General features: G+C 39.1%; 2 long non-coding RNA genes across 3 annotated transcripts; one reads left to right on the top strand and one right to left on the bottom strand.

Annotated features, from left to right (window-relative positions):
* Window positions 1–1,509: 1,509 nt before the first annotated feature.
* Window positions 1,510–2,156, top strand: LOC131230210 (uncharacterized). Its single transcript, XR_009163903.1, has 3 exons — window positions 1,510–1,642; window positions 1,729–1,793; window positions 1,884–2,156. It is a non-coding gene; the product is annotated as an uncharacterized LOC131230210 (long non-coding RNA).
* A 5,433-nt stretch (window positions 2,157–7,589) lies between these two features.
* On the bottom strand, window positions 7,590–10,719 carry LOC131231519 (uncharacterized). 2 transcript variants are annotated; one of them, XR_009164401.1, is made up of 5 exons: window positions 10,229–10,719; window positions 9,968–10,011; window positions 9,767–9,885; window positions 9,570–9,644; window positions 7,590–7,662 (listed from the first exon to the last, which is right to left on the bottom strand). It is a non-coding gene; the product is annotated as an uncharacterized LOC131231519 (long non-coding RNA). The 2 variants fall into 2 exon arrangements; XR_009164402.1 differs by lacking the exons at window positions 7,590–7,662; window positions 9,570–9,644 and having other exon boundaries at window positions 9,655–9,885.
* Window positions 10,720–11,021: the final 302 nt, after the last annotated feature.

The raw sequence follows: 11,021 nt of genomic DNA, 5'->3' as shown, positions 1-11,021 counted from the left end.
TGGCTGAATTGCCTTAAGGAGTCAGGTTTTGGTCCTATCAGGTTCAATTCTAGGTACCAAATTTGAAGTCTTGGACTTGAATCTGCTTTGGGAACCCATGGGTCTTCTGAACATGGGTTCAGGTTTAATAAGGACATCTACATAGTTGGACCCATCCATTTGATGGATTGGGTCTCACACATGTGCGCCATGTTGGCATGGGTGACGTGTAGATGGGCTCTCTTATGCATGAATGTCCTCATTAAATTGTTGAAATTATTTCAATGCAGACCTTTTCACCGAAATTATGGCAAAAATGTTGTGTGGGGCCACCATGATATGTTGATGACATCTGACCCATCAATCAGATGTGTGCTAGTTCAATAGGTCAGGGTCCCTAAAATCAGTCCGATCCAAATTTGAGGTCGGCCACATGGTATGAACCAATTCAGGGGACACCCACCATTGATCTTTGGGGCCCACAAGAGTGTCAAAACGACTTGATGGCTGCAGGATCCCTTCATCTAGGGCACATGCTTAAGGTGAATGGATTGCATGGCATATACACAACATGGTGGGCGCCCCATGAAATCAAGGGTGGGTGTTCCCCACTACCATTTTCTTGTCGTCTAGCCCACCTGACTCATGGATTGGTATGATTTTTGGTCCCATGTCCAAATGGAAGGTGACACGTCTGATCGCCAGAGTTCATTGCATCAACATATTGTAGTGGGACCCACAAATGATTCAATGAAAGAAGTTTTATGGTACTTGAATCATTTCCCTCACACACGCACATGTATGTATGTAAATAGCTTGGATCCAATACAAAGCTTTGTATGTCAAGCTTGATAAAATGCATCTTAACTGTGTCTAAGTTCATTTAAGTGCATTTAAGTGCCTCTAAGTGATTTGGATGAACTTAGTCACACTCATATGCATTTTGTAGGTCAACTTTAAGCGGACAAAGCTTTATGTTTGGGCCTCATGGTAAGTGACGAGGCCCAGATTGAATATGAAGCTTTGTACTTGTGGAAAATGGATCTCAGTATGTCTAAGTTCATCCAAGTGCATTTAGATGTGTCCAAATGCATCTAAGTTTGCAACATGTTCCTTTTTTATTATTTATTTATGAATTATTAAAAGTATATACTCGAAACACAATTTACTAATTGATCTATTTCAGATACCCTACTATATCATGGTCTCATCTAGTGTATTTAAGTCCATCTAAGTGCAATGCACTTAGTGCACTTAGACCAAGCAAACAGCCACACATGAAGCTCCCACACATGAAATGTCATGCTCAAGTAGTTGACCACACGATAGTGGGGACCCACTGAAATTTGGTAGGCTGTCAAGGGAACCCATCTTGATGTATCATATCTAATTATTCACTGGCCTCTTCAAATCAACAGAAAATAATCTTTTTTAGCATCTCTTGTCCAAACACAGTTCAAAATGTATGATTATTCACTGGCCCTTTACTCACTGTTAAAGCATATATTTGTTAAGTTGCACTATTTGTCATGCAGCACATTGCGAACCTTGCTGGGAACAAAACTCTAGTTTTGCCTGTGCCTGCATTTAACGTCATCAATGGAGGATCACATGGTTTCACTGTCAACCTGAATTTTACGAACCTTGTTGGGAACAGAACTCGGTACAGGCAGATTGTCAATTACTATTTTATTTCCCATCTTGAAGATTTCATTCACCTCAATGCATGTTATCTTTTTCTCTCCGTAGGACATGTTTCCAAGGGTGTAAAACCCAAAGGCAGGGGAGCTTCGAAGAAGGCTCCTGCTAGAAAGGTGTGTTTGCAAATCCTGAAACATCTTATTTCCCAAGTATCTCCCTGTTTTTGTGGACTTCTCATTGCCTTTTTGGTTTGGGTCTTTCAGCAGAAAATGCCAACTGCCGTTGATAGTGAAGAGGAAGATGATAAGGAGCTTGAACTGAAAGAACAACTGGCAGCGTATAACATTGATTCTCCTTCAGATCAAACAGGTATATGATCATCCATAAGCAGTAAGCTTTCGGATCAAAGCGAAGCTAAGAATAGGGTGTTAGTTGATTGCGAATTGATAACCAGTAGATGCACATCCATGGAGTTTTTGCTTGCGCTTGTTGAGAAGCTATTTGGCTGCGAGAAGGCATTGAATCTTGTTGTTAATGAGAACTTTAAATAGACATATAACTATTATGTTGGCATTGTGTATGATTGAATGGAAATGAATGATTGTGTTTGATTGAATGAATGAATGATTGTGTTTGATTGAATGAATGAATGATTAAGCCATGAATTGGATCTTGCTTATATGAGTTATCAGGGTGTACTACAATGGTAAGAGCTGCCATTACAAATTAAATTTTTTATTAACAATAGGCATTAGCTACGGCTATTAACCGTAGTACTTTGTTGAACACCGTAGCTCTTGCTAAATTTAGCCTTTTTCTACGGTTCTCATTCTACTTTTAGCTACAGATAAAATCCGTAGCTGTATATGATTTTAACTTAAGGACAATATTGCTACGGATTTAATCCGTACCTATAGCTTAATTAGCTACGGCTATTAACCGTAGCCTGTTTCTACAAACTGTAGTTATTGCTAATTTAAGCCAATTGCTACGGTTCATTTTTAACTTTTAGCTACAGATATAATCCGTAGCTGTAAATACTTTAGCGCTACAGAAGAAACGGCTACGGATTTAATCCGTATCCGTTGTCTCTATAGCTACGGATTATATCCGTAGCCATAGCTTTTAGACCTATGGCTACAGCACCAATGGCTACGGTCGTGCTACGGATCTTAACCGTAGCCATTGACTTTTAGCTACGGTTTTTAGCCGTTGCCTTTGGCTCATTTTCTGGTCGTGTTGTCAAAAGGGAAGCTACCAGGGCTGAAGTCTATTGAATTGGAATTATGTGAAGACTACGTGTATGGCAAGCAGAAGAGGGTAAGTTTCAAGAAGACGGGACGCGCTCCAAAGACACATCTGTTGGAGCTTGTACACACTGATGTGTAGGGACGGACACAAGTATTATCTCTTGGTGGCTCACGTTATTTTGTTTCTTTTATTGATGATGTTAGTAGAAAACTGTGAGTCTATTTCTTAAAGCATAAATCTGATGTATTTGATGTATTTAAGAAGTGGAAAGTTATAGTAGAAAACGAGACAGGTAAAACAGTAAAATGTCTCAGATCTGATAATGGGGGAGAGTATTGTGATAAGAGGTTTGAGGAGTATTGTGCAGCAAATGGAATCAAACGTAAGAAAACAATTCCAGGGACACAGTAGAATGGTGTGGCTGAGCGCATTAACAAGACCATCCTTGAGCGCGCCAAGAGTATGAGGTTACATGCAGGGTTGCCCAAGACCTTTTGGGCAGATGCTGTGAATACTGCCACATATCTCATCAATAGAAGTCTCTCAGCACCATTGGATGGTGGGCTATCAGAAGAAACGTGGACTGAAAAAGAAGTGAACCTTGTACATCTCAAAGTGTTTGGTTGCACTTCATATATTCACATTGATGTAAAGTACATAAACAAGCTGGATGCGAAGTCTAGGAGGTGCACGTTTATGGGCTACGAGCAGCATGATTTTGGCTATAGGTTTTGGGATGCTGAAAACACAAAAATCATCAGAAGCAAGGACGTAGTCTTCAATAAAAAAGTGATGCATAAGAATAGTGTGCAAAAAAATAAGGCCGAGAAGAAAGAATTCATAGATTTGGAAGAGTTACAGGACATGGGTGTTATAGCGCCACAGGATGATCATGCACAGGAGCATTATAAGGCAAAGCCGCATATATCGGTTGTAAGGAGGTCTACTCGGGAGAGGAGATCCATGGTCCGTTACTCACCCTCCTTACATTATCTACTACTGACAGATAATGGTGAACCAGAATGTTTTGAAGAGACATTATAGTCAGATACACGGGTTAAGTGGGAGCAGGCCATGGATGAGAAGATTGACTCTCTTGAGTCCAATCATACATGGGAGCTAGTCACTCTACCCAAGGGTAAGAAAACTCTTCATAACAAGTGGGTTTACAGACTGAAAGAGGAGCATGATGGTTCAAAATAGTGTAAGGCTAGATTGGTTGTGAAAGGGTTTCAACAAAAGGTAGGTATCGATTTCAATGAAATATTTTCACCTGTAGTGAAAATGTCTATGATTCGCATGGTCTTGAGTATAGTGGCTATAGAGGACTTACATTTAGAGCAGCTAGATGTTAAGACAACCTTTCTTCATGGGGACCTTAAAGAAGAGATATATATGCATCAGCTGACAGGATACGTGACACCAGGAAAGGAGAACAAGGTGTGCAGACTGAAGAAGAGTCTACATGGCCTGAAGCAAGTCCCGAGGCAATGGTATAAGAAGTTCGACAGTTTCATGTCAGGAAATGGTTACACGAGATGTCATGCTAACCACTGTTGTTATTTGAAGAAGTTTGATACGTTATACATCATCCTTCTTCTGTATGTTGATGACATGCTTGTGACTGGTTTAAGTATAAAGGACATCTCAGATCTCAAAAGACAACTGTCTAGAGAATTTTTCATGAAGGATTTAGGAGCTGCAAAATAAATCCTAGGTATGAGAATAAAGCGTGCCAGAAGAAATTAATTTTGTCATAGGCAGAATACATAGCCAAGGTACTTGATCGATTTAATATGGGAGGTGCTAAGCTAGTTAACACTCCATTAGCCAACCACTTCAAGCTATCTAAGGAGCAAGGTGCAAAGATGCAGGAGGAACGGGATTACATGGCTAAAGTCCCATACGCATTAGATATTGGGAGTCTCATTTATGATATGATGAGTAAGAGGCCAGACATTGCTCAAGCAGTGGGAGTTGTTAGCAGGTTTATGAACAACCCCAGGAAGGAACATTGGAAAGCTGTGAAGTGGATCTTTACATACTTGGTAGGTACTAAGGATGTAGGGATGTGCTATGGTGGATCAGAAATCAAGCTAAAAGGCTACGTGGATTCAGATTTGGCAGGAGATATCGACAGCAGAAGAAACACTACGGGTTATGTCTTTACTCTGGCTAGTGCTGCAGTCAGTTAGGTCTCTCAGTTACAGAAGATAGTATCTATCAGTACGATGGAAGCAGAATATGTTGCGGCTATAGAAGCATACAAGGAGATGGTATGGATGCAAAGTTTTATAGAGGAGTTGGGTAAAAAGCAAGCAGATTGCAAGCTGTACAGTAACAGTCAGAGTGCAATATACTTGGCTAAGAATTCAGCCTTTCATTCGAGGACCAAGCATATTGTCATCAGATATCACTTCATACGTTCGTTACTGGAAGATGGATCGATTGCTCTGGAAAAGATTCATATAAGTGAGAATCCTGCGGATATGTTGACCAAGGCGGTCACATGGGAGAAGCTGAAGTTCTGTTCAGCTTTGATTGGTCTTTAGGCTTGAAGACGAGGAGGTAGTGCACTCCAGATGAAGAAGACAAAGGTTTATGGCAATGTATCTCTAAGTGGGAGATTGTTGAGAAGTGGAGCCACATCTAGGGCCGCGCACGACCGGTCGTGGCCCCTGCTCGATCGGTCGTGGAGCCTGCTCAACCGATCGTGACTAGTAGTGGACTGGCACGACTTGAACTCCAGCGAGCATCAGTTTTTGGGTCCGAGGTGCTCGACTGGTCGTGGGGTCCGCTCAACCGGTCGTGCAGTCTGCTCGACCGATCGTGGTTTCGCAGATTCGTTTTCGAATCTGATGCGGACTGCGAAAAATTGAGTTGCCTTTCACAAAGGTGCGAAAGGGAAGTTGCCAAAACTATAAATTGGGGTCCCTAGGGTTATTCTAGAGTTAAGGTGAATATTAAGAAATATTTCTAAGGTGTCAGCAAGGGATTTTCTTTGTACTTCCAAGGGAGAGGTTAGTATGTTGCCTTGTAATCTTCGTTTTCTTCATAGTGGAAGTTTGCATCCGTGGTTTTTTTTAACCCTAGTTTCAGATTTTTCCACGTATATCTTATCTTGTGGTTTGTTTGCTTTTCTTTGATTTTTATCTGGTCTATATTTCTTCCTATTTATCATTTGTGGGTGAGATTTAAGATTGGATTTCGGTTTACTGCGTTGTTGGCGTGCTACGCAACACCTATCATGATGATTATATAAAATCCACTCAGACCCTTAGATGCAACCCTAAACCAGGGATGGATCTTTTTCTATTGCCATAGTCCTAAAACATAGTTTCAAATTCTAAATGCACCCCATCCATCCATTTCATATTTTAAAAGTATATGACCCATAATTGGTCTCCTTAAAGTAGACCCGAATGGATGTGGGTTGCCTGGTCTACCCTCCACTACCGATCTTAGTGGTGTGTCAACGTCACCAAGTTTTATGGTCCCCACTATGATACGTGTTATATTCACACCATCCATCCATTTTTCAAAATCATTTGAGGGCATGGGCCCAAAAATGAGGAAGATCCAAGGTTCAAGTGGACCGCACCACATAATAGAATGGAAACAATAACACCCACCGTTGAAACCATACTAGGGCCCACAAAAATGTTTATTTGCCATCCAACCTATTTATAAGGTCACATATATGTAGATGAAAGGAAAAATACAAATATCAAGTTCATCTGAGCTTTCATGGCTCCTAAGTTCTCTCAGGTGGGTCCCATCATAATGTGTTTCTGAAGTATAGCTACTCCCACAACCTGGTCCCTGACCCAGTTTTAGGCCCAGGCATAAAAACGAGCCGCGGCCATTCATGATGCCCGCGCTCAGCTAACAGCCGGTAAAGCCTCAGTGGGTAAAGGCTTTACCGGCAGTTAGGACCTTTGCTGACAGTTGTGCTGGCCGCCGCTACATAGTCAAAAGCTACGGTTAAAATCTGTACAATAGAACGACCGTAGCCATTGGCGCCTAGCTCTTGAAAACATTACTACGGTTTATATCCGTAGCTACAGAGGTCATGGCCACTGACAATCCGTAGCCACAGTGAAAGAAAAGAAAAGGAAAAGAAAAGAAAAGGTGACATACCTTGGTTAATGTCAATGATCTCCTTGTTGCCAATGATTGCCATTGTTTCCAAGGGATTGGTTTCTTCTGTCGATCTTTGGTGAGCTGTGTAGCAGTAAAAGGCATCAGCACCAGTTAGCACTTAAAATTAGCTCACACTCCAAATCACCATTCATTGTGTTCTGAGTGGCTGTGACATGTAAAACACAAATCCGTCTTAAATTTACCTCGACATAATATAATAATGGCAGAGAAAAGGAAGTGTGCCAGTGTCACCTGTTTGAAGATAAAGCAGGGAATTTGTAAGACAATTAGGAACACTGCATACACACACAAAAACAAAAAAGAAAAGATTCAAGGTCTAAGTCAGAAAATAGACAAAAAACAAAACAAAAATATAACTTTTTTCCGAGAGTAATACTATGACCATTGATTTTGGAGAAGTGGGGTCCATGTAGATAATCCATAATGCTGATCTAATGGATCAATAGTGGATGGGATCGGACCAAACACACTTTTTGCTATTCTAGGGGAAAATAAACTAGTTTACCTTTAAAACATCCATTGTCAATCTTATAGATGCCTAAAGCCAAGAACACGAACTTGAACATGACTCCCTTCCTTGAACTTTTCATCCAGCTTGCAGACTTCCTAATCAACCACATCAGATATCTGTGACCCACAAAAGAAGAATCTTTACATTTCCAGCCTGGGTTGTAACAACAACCCAAGAAGGATCTTTAAATATGAACCAATCACAAAAAAAGAAGGCAATGCCTTCATCTGTATATTAAGAAAAGCTAGAGAGGAAAGAATTCAAAATTAATGCATGAATTGTAGTTTTAACTCTCTAATGAGGAAAACATACATGTTCTTCTTCTTTAAAGGACTTTTAGTGTGATGTGTTCCCACCAATTTTTCAACTTGGTTTTTAAATACAACACATTTGGGTTTTTAGTTTATGCAAGTGGGGCCATAGTTTATTGATACAATCCATTAATTTGTTGGGCCTGGTCATGGTTAGCCAATGAACCAAAAGTTCCCATGGATTGGAAGATTCTAGTTGTAGAATGCAAATTGTTGCTGTTTAACCATCTGCAGAAACTGGTATCTCCAAGTCATGGACTCAGGACGCAAAAGTTGCATCTCCATGTCATGGACCTAAAAGCCTAATCTAATCTACAAACAAGACCAGGAAGCCTATGAAGGTTGATTATGCATATTAAGCTGTTTTGGGTGAGGGATCAGGATCATGGATTAGTGAAATCCACAGATTTCAAATCTCCTCAACTTGTTTAATAGTCAAGATTTACAGAACCTGTGGATTTACCAATTCCAACCCCCCATAAATCCATAGATTTGACAAAATAGGAAAAGAAACCACAAGGAGAAGGCTCATACATCAAGTAAGCATTCAAAACCGTTTCTCTAGTTTATGATGAGAAGAACATTCATACTCCATATCAAAAATAAAAAATAAAAAAATGCAACAACTAGTTGAGAAAACCAATAATACCCAAAAAAACAGATTTAGGAGAGTTCAAGTGCATGTAGACATTCAAAATGCAAGACCCAATTGAGAATACCAGCAATACCCAATTTCCAAAAAGCGAGATATGAGAGTATCCAAGTACGTGTAGAAGTTCAAAATGATACCTACCAATTATTACATATCTGGCCCATATTTTACTAATTTCCTTCCAAGTTCTTACTACATTGAATCTATAAAGCATTTAACACCTCACTTTTCTTCTAGTTCAAGGTATTTTGACAAGAGAAATGATCAACCTACAACTGGTCATATGTCATGACCCACTCAAAAGCAACACGCTGCAATTTCAATGCAACTTCATCATTATGAATGACCTGGAAGCACCCATTAACTTTTTTATTAAACTGAATGTTCTATTTTTTTTTCTTTTTTTTCTTTTTGAAAAGCATGAATGTTCACAACTTAATTCACTCCAACATTTGAATTCAGCCTAAAAGTCAATATTGACCTCTGAGTATCCATGTTTTTCTTTCCTGTTATAGATTCCCAACAGCAAACTATGAGAAATCAAATGAAATGTAAAATTACAACACCCCAGTAATGCAACTTATCAAAATAGATATAGTATGCACAAACTGTCAGTGGTACGTAACACCCTTCAGCCGTAGCAACATCTATTTGAAATACAAAATTTAATTTAAAATGTACTAAGTATGCTTCACTTAACATATGATATCTGAAATAGTATATTTCATTCGAATCTGATCAACCAGCCAAAAAGTGTTTAACTGATCACATGAAATTTAGTGAAGGCCACAAATCAAAGTCATCACACTCTAAAATCCAGCCCTATTTCTCATAACAGAATAAACAGGAGGAAAAAATGAATCCCACCATGTATGGTCAATGGAACAAAATGTTTTCCTGTTGGCTATATGCCATTTTAATCATCCAGTTGCATGCCAAAAGTCTAATAAAATCCTTACAATGTGGGGACCACCTAAAGTGATGCCTAGCATGGAATGTTGAATGCTTGCCTAAAACAAATAAATAAATAAATAAATAAAATAATAAATTAGAAGCCAACCTTAATTGGGTGTTGGGAGACATGTTTGCAGCTCTGGCATTGTAGCCTCAGCACAATCTTTTTCATAGTTTTCGCCTGTAAGATAGATTTAACAAAAGGGCATTACAAAGTTTGGGGGCAAAGCAAACTGACTTGGTTTGTAAATTCTAACTACTATGGTATCAGTGTCCAGACATATACAAATATTTTCCATGTACCTAAAATCCAAATCTTTCAGAGGCATGGGCAGCAGTCTGATGAAGAAGAACTTCCATACCAGACCACTTAAACTTTACAACATGCTCGCGGCCACAACCCATGAATTCTGCCCTGGGACCTAGCGAGGAAAATAGTTGATAAATCAAAACCTGCAGGCAATCAAAACCTGGGACCTAGCGAGGGAAAAGTTAACACTAAACCTGTGATGATTAAGCTAAATCTTTAAGTTGTTATAAACCAAAACCTGAAATGAGTAGGCAAAATAAACAATTATCGTCCGAGCTCAAACGTGTAAGATGTTACAAACCTTAACCTAAAATGAGTAGCAAAAATAAAAAATTCAGTATACATATGTAAATGTGAAATCTATAATGAACAACCAAAACAATCGTTTCAAACCTGTATGCTGATACAAGCCAAAACCTGAAATGAGCATCCAAATAATGATTTAACATCCAAACTTGTATGCTCGCAAGGCTTTTGTACTCCATCTGTACAGTGTGTCATTTCGCTACAATGGACCACACTTCAAAAACACACAAATCAAATATTCTAATCATCCAACAAATAGCCTATAAAATGGGATGGTTAGGTACTATTTAAGTCATAGCTGCACAAACAAAGGAAACCTGTCAAACTAATGAACGACCATCTCGTTAATACCATCCAATAATGGAAATTATACATCACTAATGCACCACATGTTCATAACAAAGCGGAAAATCTTATATCCCAAATTGTTTAGGCTTTGAATCGGAAGACTTCTTCAGTAATACGACCACATGCAATCTAGATTTTTGTCATAACTAGCAGGTGCAAGAACACTATGGCAGATAATTCGAAATGATAGTAGAAAATTATAAGCTACATAGCACCACCGGAAACCCAACTAATTGAAGACAGACATGCAGTAAAAGTCTGAAGGCTGAAAAGACAAACATATGAGGTTGTTCCCTACGACAGCAATTGCCATAATTTCAAATGCTTGAATCCTGAAACACAGCCACCAACAAAACAAGAAAAGAAAAATGAGTTAAAAATGAAAGCGCTTTCCAAAAGAAAATCTACTAAGATCATCAATGAAATGTATCTAATAGGGAATGAGAGCTTGTCACTAGATATAGAAAGTACAAATTCCAAAGGTTTGATTTATTGGCTACACTAGAGTTCACATATTTAAAGGAGAAAGGAAGCTAAAAGTGAGAAAGCACGTGATGAACCGTACATATTGTTGGATGACAAGACTTAGATGAT

Source organism: Magnolia sinica, chromosome 17 (assembly GCF_029962835.1).
Source record: "Magnolia sinica isolate HGM2019 chromosome 17, MsV1, whole genome shotgun sequence".
NCBI classification, from domain to species: Eukaryota; Viridiplantae; Streptophyta; class Magnoliopsida; order Magnoliales; family Magnoliaceae; genus Magnolia; species Magnolia sinica.
Note: the sequence above shows the minus strand (reverse complement) of the source record. Positions and strands in the feature narration are given on the sequence as shown.